This window comes from Mus caroli, chromosome 9 (assembly GCF_900094665.2).
Source record: "Mus caroli chromosome 9, CAROLI_EIJ_v1.1, whole genome shotgun sequence".
Classification (NCBI taxonomy): Eukaryota; Metazoa; Chordata; class Mammalia; order Rodentia; family Muridae; genus Mus; species Mus caroli.
The window spans coordinates 56,956,280-56,967,081 of NC_034578.1; the positions used below are offsets into that span (position 1 = coordinate 56,956,280).

At 41.6% G+C, this 10,802-nt stretch overlaps 3 protein-coding genes across 7 annotated transcripts in view; 2 read left to right on the forward strand and 1 right to left on the reverse strand.

Annotated features, from left to right (window-relative positions):
* Senp8 (SUMO peptidase family member, NEDD8 specific) overlaps nucleotides 1-2,288 on the reverse strand; it is a 14,725-nt gene extending 12,437 nt beyond the window's left edge. The window contains exon 1 of the mRNA XM_021172802.2: nucleotides 2,236-2,288. The gene's annotated coding sequence lies outside the window, so the exon portion shown is untranslated. The remainder of the gene's footprint in view (nucleotides 1-2,235) is intronic.
* Nucleotides 1-10,802, forward strand: part of Gramd2a (GRAM domain containing 2A) — a 104,188-nt gene that overhangs the window by 75,282 nt on the left and 18,104 nt on the right. The window lies entirely within an intron of this gene.
* Myo9a (myosin IXA) overlaps nucleotides 2,625-10,802 on the forward strand; it is a 173,112-nt gene continuing 164,934 nt past the window's right edge. For all 5 annotated transcript variants that reach the window (XM_029481618.1, XM_029481617.1, XM_021171284.2 and 2 more), the window contains exon 1: nucleotides 2,625-3,006. The gene's annotated coding sequence lies outside the window, so the exon portion shown is untranslated. The remainder of the gene's footprint in view (nucleotides 3,007-10,802) is intronic.

Consider the following 10,802-nt stretch of genomic DNA (forward strand, 5'->3'; position numbering starts at 1 on the left):
GGAGAAGAAAGAAAGAAAGAAAGAAAGAAAGGAAGGAAGAAAGAAATAGAGGTTAAGAGCTTTTTTTTGTCATTTATATTTATAAATTGCTTAGATACTTTAAGTCCTGTAACATGGATTTCAAGGTTCTTCATAATATATTCACATTTTATCATCTTCATCTTTCTCCCACCCTACTCTTCCTTCATACAATGCTCTGGCCTTATCAGAAACACTCTTATCTGGAGGCAGACAGACAGGTTTCTTTTGATTAACCCTAGTTAACACACAGCAGCTATGCTTTCTTGGGCTTTTCCTCATACAACTTTTTCTGTCAAGTGAATTTTTTCTTTGTTTAAAAGCCTGTATCCCTCAATATTGTGGGACTGTAAGAAGGCTGCATTTTAAACATCTTGCTCTTAAATTAATAAATGAGAAAGACACTTTGAATTGTCAAGGCTGAGTGTACAGGAATGTCTAGGGTGAGTGGATGTTGGGCCTAGAATCCCATAATTGGCTCATCTCTGTTTTTGGGGAGGGGCTAAAAATGTAGATGGTTTTTTAGCTTTGAGCCTGGACATATAGCTTATACAACCAGGTTACCAAGAAGAGGAAGGGTCCATAACTGAGGTGATCTGATTAGGATTGGAGATGGGAAGCAGAAGTGGCAGCTGATGCAAAGAGGATCCGAAAGCTTACGGCCTGCCTTGGCTACCAGGCAATTCAGTGAGACCCTATTGCAAAAACCCAAAGCACGGGCAAAAACTGAAAGAAGCTGGGGATAGAGCTCAGCGGAGGAGCATGGCCTAGCACTAGCTGCAAACTTCCCGCCTACATGCCCTCCCTCCCCTCCCACGCACAGGGAACTGTCCTGACTGGAAAGGCAGGAGTGGCTTCCCTTCTCTCAGTTCCCAGAGCAGTCATTTAATTCTTTCAGTCTTCTGCTAGAGCTTCTCATCTCATCTTCAATTCTTTCTTGTCAAAGGGTTCCTGCTTTTAAGGTTTTGAAATCAACTCCCTCAGCTTCTTGTCTGTTCACACCACTCATCACTCCTGTGTAGCTTGCTGGACTCTACCCTTAACATTAGTCATCTAGTGAGCTATAGTTTGTTGGAGGGGTCAGTGTTAGTTTTACTTAAAAAAAGAAAAGCATCCTAGGTGATTCTAGTGGACAGACAGGCTCGTGTTCTCCTGCTGTTCTTCTCTTCTCTACCCCTCCTCACCCTTCAATCATTCACTTTCAGGTTCCATAGCTTACCCTTCACTCACCCCTCATGCCTCCCTAAGTCAGGACTGACACAGCCCCCAGAATCTAGTGCTTGTTCTACTCACTGAGCTAAACTTCGCTTTATTCTTTGAGGCAAGGTTTCCCTGCTAGCCTGAAACTCTCTATGCAGACCAGGCTGGCTTGCCTCTGCTCCCAAATGAAGAAATTAAAGGCGTGTACTACCATATCTGCTTTTTTTTAAAATTGGCTCAGACTGGCTTCCCACTTGGAGATCTAGCTGCCTTATTCTTTCAGGAGCTAACAGGCCAGCCATCCCAGGCAATCGGCCATCTTCAAAAACAGCCTTTGCACCTGCATCTGATTATTTCTTTCACTTGTTATAGTTAAGTTTTCCCCGCCTTGTGATCAAGATTGGCCTTAAATTCACTCGCCACATAGTCTGGTTGTTTCAAACGGAAGTCTACCTGCGCGGTTTTTACTAGGTATATGCCAATCCTCTTGCTTTTTACTCATAGGTCGTTGTCACATGCGTTTGTACTAGCCTTTCTCTACTTCTCCCATTTTCTTCTGGCCAGTTTCGGTCCACCAAGGTTTTAACACGAGTTCTCCACAGGCCTGAAAATCATTTGGGAAAAGTCCTCTTCTGCAATCAAGGACACCCCCCCCCCCCCGTTTGTGTTCAGCTCATCCCGTGTTATTTTACTGTGTTTCCATTGCGGATTCTTTGTTTCCTACATCACAGCACTTCGAAAAAGCGGATATTTTTTCATTTTCTTCTAATATTCTGGGTTTTACAGCATAGAAACAACTCAGTGAAAAGTCTGTGGAATGAATGGAAAGAAATACTTGGCCACGGGGGGCGGGAACAAGTGGGGGGAGGGGCGTGCGTGTGTGGAAAAGGGGCGGCACTGAGAATCCAGCCGCAGAATGAGGAAGGGGCTCGGACACACTAGAGTCTGCGTGGAGCGCAAAGCGATCCACTGCTTCCAAAAATTGAGACAAACCCAAGTAGGGAGGAGGCGTCTTACCTATTCCTCAGGCCTCACCAACCCAACCAGCCTTCAGGGAGCTCTGTACTGGCCGGAAAGTGAGACCTAAGGTCGTAATCCCAGAGTTTGCCTTTCCAACCTTACGACGTTTTTATCTAGTAATCCAGAATCTAACACGGAGTTCTCAGCCCTGCCGTAAAGTGAAAAAGGAGTGGGGAGGCGGGGCCATTCGGAGGGTGGAGGAAAATGGGCGTGTCCGCGCAAGCGCAGGCTGCCCGCTCCAGCGGCGTCACGTGCGGAGGCGGGGCCGGGCGGGGCTGTCCGGGGCTTGGCAGCAGGGGGCGTGGGAGGTAAGTGCGCGCGCGCCTGCTCGGCTGCTGCTGGAGAGCCGCGCGGGGCGGGGCCGCGTGAGCGGGGTCGGGGGCGCGCAGGCCTGAGAGGACTGGGGACGCGGAGGCAGTTGGCGGTGGCTGTCGAAAAGTCCTGGCAGGACGGGAAGGGACTGCGGCGGAGATACCGGTCCCCCGGGCAAAAGCAGAGACCGCGGTTTAGCTTCCAACGCGTGCTCTCTGGGCGGGGTGCGGCGGGGGATGTGCCTGCCCAGGCCGGGCGGAGTCTCTCTGACAGGGCGGGGGATGCGCGGCCGCCGCTCTCTCGGACCCTGAGGCGGCTGGGCCCACCCTCGCGGAACCCTCCTACCCCGGGCGGCCTCGGCCTCTGCTTTCTCCTTCTGACCCTGGAAACCGAGCTGGGGAAGCGGCTACCGCCTAAGAGGAAGGGGCTGTGGTGGCCACCGCGGCGCAGCCAGAGGTAAGACCCGCCCCAGCACCCAGCGGCCCTGCCGCCTGGCCTGGCCCGGCCCACGTCTCCCGCTCGGCTCTTTGGCTCCCGGAGGGCTGCCCCGCCCCGCTCCGGCGGAGACGCCCCGCCAGCAGCTCTGCCCCTAAAGCCTAGCGATCGCCGGAGTACCGCCGGGATTCCACCCCCAGACTCGACTCTCGGGTACCTTTCATTGACCAGACACCATTCTGTCCACCAGCAGCCGCGGCGCTTCTGTCACTGGCCCCCTTCCACCTCCTGCTAGAACCTCTTTAGACCCTCTTTAGGACTCTTGACTGGAACCTCTAGACACCGTTATGTCGGAGCGGATCCTAGTCTGGGAACCAAGGCCATTACTGCTTCCTAATCCATTGCTACGTCCCAGATCTTTGGGTATCCTACGAGTCATCGCTACCCGAGCTTTCATAGGGACCCTCACGCAGCTTACTTCCAGTCAGGTTTGCTAGGTTTTCCCCTTACCCATACGAGCTTTCAGATAGCCCCAGTGTCATGATGCTCTTACCTAGTAGGTTAGCCCTTCAAATCACCATCAGAGTGCTGGATCGCCCCTCCACCCCCTTGCCCTGGTGTAGTTTCTCTAGAAGACCTCTTAAGCAAACCTTGCTACCTGTTTTCTACCCAATCGGGATTTTTGGTTGAAAAGAAGTTTCCAGGAAAACTCGAAGGGGTTCTTTACATAGTCCAGTGTAATATTCACTCCATTGGATTTTAAGGAGTCAGACTGAGGCCCATGTTTGGAGCCTCAGGGGCTGGTTGCTGAAAGGGAAAGAGAGTAAAGAGTGTGGGAGCCCAGGCAGGGAGGGTATGTGTGCTGTTATAAGGGCAAGCTGCTTGCTCCTCATCTTGTCTCTTCAGTAGAAGGAAAGAACCAGTCTATATCTTGACACTTCTGGGCTTCTGTAAGGATTAAGTTGCCTTACACCAATGAAGATAAGTAACTTCATATATTTGTCTCAGCACTGTAGATTTGTACAGATACATAGGTTTTTAACTAGAGGACTTTTGGATTTACTGTTTTTGAACTTGTTAGAAAAACAGGGTTTATTGCTGTTCTTAATCCCTGAAGACTAATGTTTTTAGTATTTTTTACCACCCAGTCTTCTCCAAGGACCAAGTATAAATGTCATTCAGAATTGAAGTTATTATTAACAGCTTTCTTAGTAGTAGTAAAATATTGAATAAAATGTTTGTTGAAATTATACTCCTGAGATGTCAAGAGGGAAGCGTAATGTTAAGTGTTAAGTGTATAATTTTAATGTTTATGTAAGGGTGGGGGATATTTTTGTAGTTAGTACTTATGTTTTTTTTTTTCTTTCATTTTTTTTTGTGTCTGTGTGTAATACAGGGAGAAAAACCAATTTACATTATGGGTATTAATGAGACACAGTTTAGAAGTCAAAACCATCAGAATAGTGTAGTAAAAAGTTTCTCTTTCTCTAGTCTCCAATTGTTCATTTTCTATTTTTCAGCTTCTGTAATTGGTATGATATGATATTTCCAGCATTTATAAGCTTATATCTGTATTTTAAAGACACACAAACTATACACAAATTATTCCATTTTCACATACTACTGCTGAGTCCTAGAGATCATTCAGCAATAGTGTTCACGGAAGAGCCTCATTTACTGGTTGGGTAGTATTCCATTTTGATGGACTTGGATTTATTTTTAGTCCTTTCTCTAAAAATTACTGCAAGCTTTTATTCTAAATGTATCAGGTATTATATGTATAAATGATTTTCATGGTTTGAAAAAGTTCTGATTATTTTTGTATTGAACCTATACAAAGAAGTGCATCTGAAGTAAACTTCTCACTGACTCTCTTGAGCTGCAACTCAAGACTACTTTTGATGGTAATTATACTTATCAGGTCAATTATTAAAGGATTTGAAGTGAGGGACCAAAATGTTCAGATGTGCATTTTTAAAAGTCACTTTAGAGCAGATTAAAATCAGAATAAAGTTAAAGCCAGAAATATATTAGAAGGGTGATACCATAGTTCTGAATTTGGATATTGGTAGTTGACAAGTCTTGGTGATTTGATGGAAAAGCATACAGAGAGGACAAAATTGGAGATATCATTCCAATCTTTTCCCTTATGTGAGGATCCATATGATGAAGATTTTAATTTTTAGTTGTGACATGTTAAATACATGGCTGTTACAGGCTGGAGAGGTGGTTCAGTGGGTAAGAGCACTGACTGCTCTTCCAAAGGTCCTGAGTTCGGTTCCCAGCAACCACATGGTGGCTCACAACCATCTGTAATAACATCCAGTGCTCTCTTCTGTATATACAGTGTACTCATATAAATAAAATTAATCTTTAAAAAAATAAGTAAATGGCTGTTACGTAGTGAATTTGTGTCAGAAATTCATAACATCAGGTTCTGTGGCAGTAGTAAATTTTGGAGGCAAAGATGTATAGTTACAAGGAAGAGATTTCATGCAGAAACTCAATATTTAGAGCATATAAATACCTAGGCCAAACTGGCTATTTAGAAAGACTGTCTCAAAAAAAAGAACAAACAAATCTCAAAACAATAACAAAACACATCCCCTGACCAACAAAAGTACATTAATTTTATATATTGACTTTTGTGTCTACAGAGGCTGTTGAGAACTCCTGTCTTTGCTTGACACCTCTGTAAACCACGTGGTAATAGACCACATGGTGTCATATTTCGTAAGTACTCCAATCCAAAAATACAGAACCTTCTCTGTCTCTCTTCCCCACAAAACTAGGAACAGAGCAGACAGAAACTGCAACTCAGTTCATTTTAATTTCTTATCTTGATGAAGGGCAATGGCACCCTTCTGTTCTCATGAAGTTTTCAGGAACCCATGAAAATCATCTTTTACTCTACTCTGCCATGCTACCAATAATCAGTTTGTCATTATGTCTTGTACTTCATCATAATAAATATTTTACATCTTTCTTGTTCCATTTCTCCCGTTTTCTTTTTATTTTAAATGAACTCAAATGCCTTTTAGGCTTCAGTGATGCTTTCTAAGTGGTCTTGTTTTCTGCCTTCTGCTGTTGGTTTCACCATACTTTCTTGTATATTCTTTTCACTACTGCCAAAATAAGTGTTCTGAAATATTCTTAGGCTCTTTCAGTTGCAAGGTGGAGGCTCAGGTTATCTTAAGTAGTTAAGGAGTGCTTCTGGAAAACAAACATGCAAATGAAAGAGGGAACCCAGGAAAAATGAAGCAAGTTTACATAAGAAAAGGACCTATTAATTTGGAAGCCGGAGAAGACTTTTCACTTTAATTTATGGCAGTGCTGTGAATAGGACCTAGAGTTTGTGCATGCTAATCACTCCTTACTGAGCCACACTTATGGCCTCGATTTTATTTTAGTTTAGTTGTTGCATTACTATTAGTTTTTGCATAATCTTTTCATCTTCTGTTTTATAGCTTCCATTTATTCCTCATTTCTGCCTTTTGTAACTACCATGTCATTACCATACCAACACCTTGCTTTCTGACTTGCTATCTTTTATTCAGATCTTGAGCAAAGTCTTTTGCAGTCTAAGAATTTTTCATTTAATTCCTCTCCTACGCTTCCCAAAGTCTGCTAACAAGATGGAATGACTATTCCTGGCCATTCAGTATTGGTTATGTAATATTTGTACATGCGTGCATAGGGTAGAATCATGGTTCATAGTATAGAGTAGTATGTAGGTTAGTTCCTATAAAATGGAATTGTAATCATTGAAGGCAACATCATTGACTTGGATAAACCAATGCGCATTTAATTGTCCTTCCAGTTGAAAGGTCTGCAGTGCTTTCCTTTTTGTTTTTGTTTGTTTGTTTGTTTGTTTTTTTGTTTTTTGAGACAGGGCTTCTCTGTGTAGCCCTGGCTGTCTTGGAACTCACTCTGTAGACCAGGCTGGCCTCGGACTGAGAAATCCTCCTGCCTCTGCCTCCCGAGTGCTGGGATTAAAGGTGTGCGCCACCACGCCCGGCTCCCTCTGAGGTGCTTTCTTGTTACTCAGGATAGAGTTTGATTTGTTGTGTGGGGTTTCATAACTCACATTCTCTCTACCTTTGTTTGTTTGAGGCAGGGTATTTCTGTGAAGTCCTGGCTGTCCTATAATTTTCTTTGTATACCAGGGTGGCCTTGAAGTTACAAGAGATCTGTCTACCTTTGCCTCCTGTGTGCTGGGATTCTTTGCTTTTGAGATGTACCCTAGGCTATCCTTGAATATGGACCCGTCTTACCTCAGCCTTCTGAGCTTTTCTTCCTTTGCTGTCTCCCTTGAATTCTTTAATGCATTTTTACTGACTTTAGTTTCCTTGTCTTCATGCTCTGTTTCCTTTCAACTTTTTCCTTGCTTGACTAGTTCCTGTCTGACCTCCAGGACTGAGTACAGGTATATCTTTTCCCAGGAAGCTTTCTTTTAACTCCTGGATTAAAGTGTATGTGTTTTTGTCTGTGACAGCCCTCTGTGGAATTACTTGTCTATTTTCCTTTCTAGGTTTTACTGTTTTTGGTAAAGGGGATAGTATAAATGCTAGATAATAACACAGGTGTTTAGGTTGTAGGTTCTATTTATTTATTTATTGTGTATATGTAGGCCTGTGGGCACACATGGGCCTTGTGGAGGTCAGGGGACAACCTAAAGGAGTCAGTTCTTTTCTTCCACTATGTAGGTTTCTGGGGTTGGAACTCAGGTCATCAGGCTTGGCAGCAAATGAGCCCATCTTACTAACCTATTTTCTTGTATGTATGTATGTATGTATGTATGTATGTATGTATGTATATATTCATTTTGAGGCAGGGTTAATAAGCAGTGCAAGCTATCCTCAAAATCATAGCAATCCTTGTTTGAGTCTCTCTAGTACTAGAATTATAAGGCTGCATTTACTTGCATACTTTAAATTTCCCATGAAACTATAACATTCTAATAAAGCATTGCACGTTAAAAATATTTTAGCACAGCTAAACCTGGTAATACCATAGGTTAGTGACACAGTACTGCTTTTGTACCATGAGAGAGTTCAGCTGTTATAAGTTGACTACCATCAATCCATGTACAAAAAGTTCATAGATAATAAATATACAGCTCAGTGAGTTTTCAAGTGTAACTATTTATGTAACAGTACTTGGTACCTCAGAACAGAATATTGCTAGAATTCCCCAAGCTACCTTATGCCTTCGAATCCTAATCCATTTCATAGAGAATTTAATTTTAAATGTAATAACACTTTAACATATAGGTTTTCTCTCTGTTTTAGTTTTTTTTATTTGTTTGTTTGTTTGTTTTTCCAAGACTGGGTTTCTTTGTAGCTCTGGCTTTCCTGAAACTTGGTTTGTAGACCAGGCTGGTGTGGAACTCAGAGATCTGCCTGACTTTGCCTCCAAAACGCTGGAATTAAATTTTTCTTTGTTTGTTTATTTGTTTTTGAGAAAAGGTCCACTTGCTTCTGGCTTCTGAGTACTGGGATTACAGGTGTATTCTACCACACCTAGCTTTTAAGTGTATCTTTGAATAGGCACGGTAGGTAGGAGTTTGATTTTGTACAGAAACCATATATAACTTATGTTAAAAAAACACAGTTGCTTTATTTTTATGTAGTAGACAAGAGAAAAATCACATTATACTAAAATTATTGTATGGAGGGCTTGTATTTGGAAGGATTTGTTGGAAAGATTAGATAAGTTGAAGCATATTTGGTGAAAGTAGCTTTATAATTGTGATGGTGAACATACTTAGAATAGGTACAGTAAACATACAAAGTACTTTCAGAATTGTGTTTGGCATTTGGGTTTTAAATATGAATTACGTTGGTGTATATTGTCATCCAGGAGTAGAGGGGTCATCCAGGAGGCAACTGGAGTGTAATTTTCCTCAGAATGAGGAAAGGACGAGTCCAGTGTCATAGCTAAATTTGGAAAAAAATTGATTCTTTTTCACTACTAGCAATAGTTGTTAATTTTTTTTAAACCATAAGATATATATATAGTTCTTTGCATTTCTAAGGTATTCTTTTAAACATACTTTCTCTTCAGTTAGGTTTTTCTCTCTGTTAATTTTAAATCCATTTTGTCTAATTAAATAGAATATGGGTTTTTTGTTTGTTTTGTTTTTTTGTTTTTGAGACAGGGTTTCTTTGGGTAGCCACCTGGCTGTCCTAGAATGGCATCTCAGAGATATACTGGATTTAAAGGCTTGCCACCCCACACCTAGCTAAGTGTATGGACTTTTAAACCTGGATTTTCAACAGATTTGGATTCAAATTCAGTCATACTTACTGAACACATGGGAACTTCAGGATTGTATATTTATCTCCTGTAGGGTGATAGTATTTTTTCCTCACAAGGTTTTTAAGGCTTTTCTGTTTTTGGAGGTGGATCTTTTTGTTTGTTTGTTTGTTTGTTTGTTTTGTTTTTTCTGAGACAGGATTTCTCTACGTAGTCCTGGCTTTCCTCGAACACATTCTGTAGACTATGCTGGCCTTGAACTGGAAGAGATCTATCTGCTGTGTCCTATGAGTGCTGGAATTAAAGGTGTGGGCCGCCACTATCAGGCTGGAGGTGGGGTCTTGATAAGTTTTTTCCAAGGCTGTTTACAAACTTCCTGGGACTTTGCAGTTTTGATTACAGGTGAATGTCACAGAGCCTGGCTAAAGTTGAGTATGTAAAAGCTTTCTTCAGTATCCTTTGTTATGTTTAAGAATTATGTTAGGATAAGTGGCTAATTACAGTGGCTTTTTTTTTTTTTGTTATTTTTGTCAACAGAAGTAAATACTAGGGTGATTTATTAGATGTCTTTCAACTGCCATGTTTTGTAGTTTAAAATATTTGAAGAAATGTGTTGCTGGGTATGGTGCTATACATAACTCTAATCCTAGCACTTGGCAGAAGTTTGAAATCAGCCTGGTCTACACAGTTTGTTTCAGGATAGCCAGAGCTACTATGAAGTGAGATTCCTAGTAAAACTAGGGCCTTTTCTGCTATCTCAGTACGTAGGGTTAATGGATATTAGAATGTATTTTGGGTGAGGTTATCATTACCGGATGTGTTCAGTTTGGCAATGACAGACATTCCTTAAATCATTGACAGATTTTAGTACTATTGCTGTTTGTAGTGTGTTAAGTATTTGTTTGAAATCTGCTCACTTTTATCGATCATCTGATAGTGGGCTGAATAATCTCTCTCTCTCTCTCTTTCTCTCTTTAATATAAGGAACTTTACCAAGAGACTGTAGACATCTTCATAAGTGATTTTTCAATCATATTTTTTCTGAATAATGTTTGCAACTTTATTTTCTTTTAGTTCAACCCCTCCCCCTTTGTTTTAAATTATAAAAGCTACTTAATATTGAAAGGCTAAAAGAGAGAATTAAAAGGTTGAACATGCCGGGCAGTGGTGGTGGACGCCTTTAATCCCAGCACTTGAGAGGCAGAGGCAGGTGGATTTCTGAGTTCGAGGCCAGCCTGGTCTACAAAGTGAGTTCCAGGACAGCCAGGGCTACACAGAGAAACCCTGTTTTGAAAAACCAAAAAAAAAGAAAAAAAAAAAAAGAAAAAAAAAGGTTGAACATATTTGCAGTTTATATTCAGAGTTAGCACTGTTTGCTTCCATAGTGTTGTGGTGCTATGATTTACTGGATTGTTCTTTATGTGTGTGCATATTTTTGTGAACAACTACTACTACTTGTTATTGTTGTTGTTCCTCTTCTCTCCTCCCCCTCCGGCTGACAGGGTTCCTTCCTTCCTTCCTTTCTTTCTTCCTTTCTTTCTTTCTTTTTTTTTTTTTAA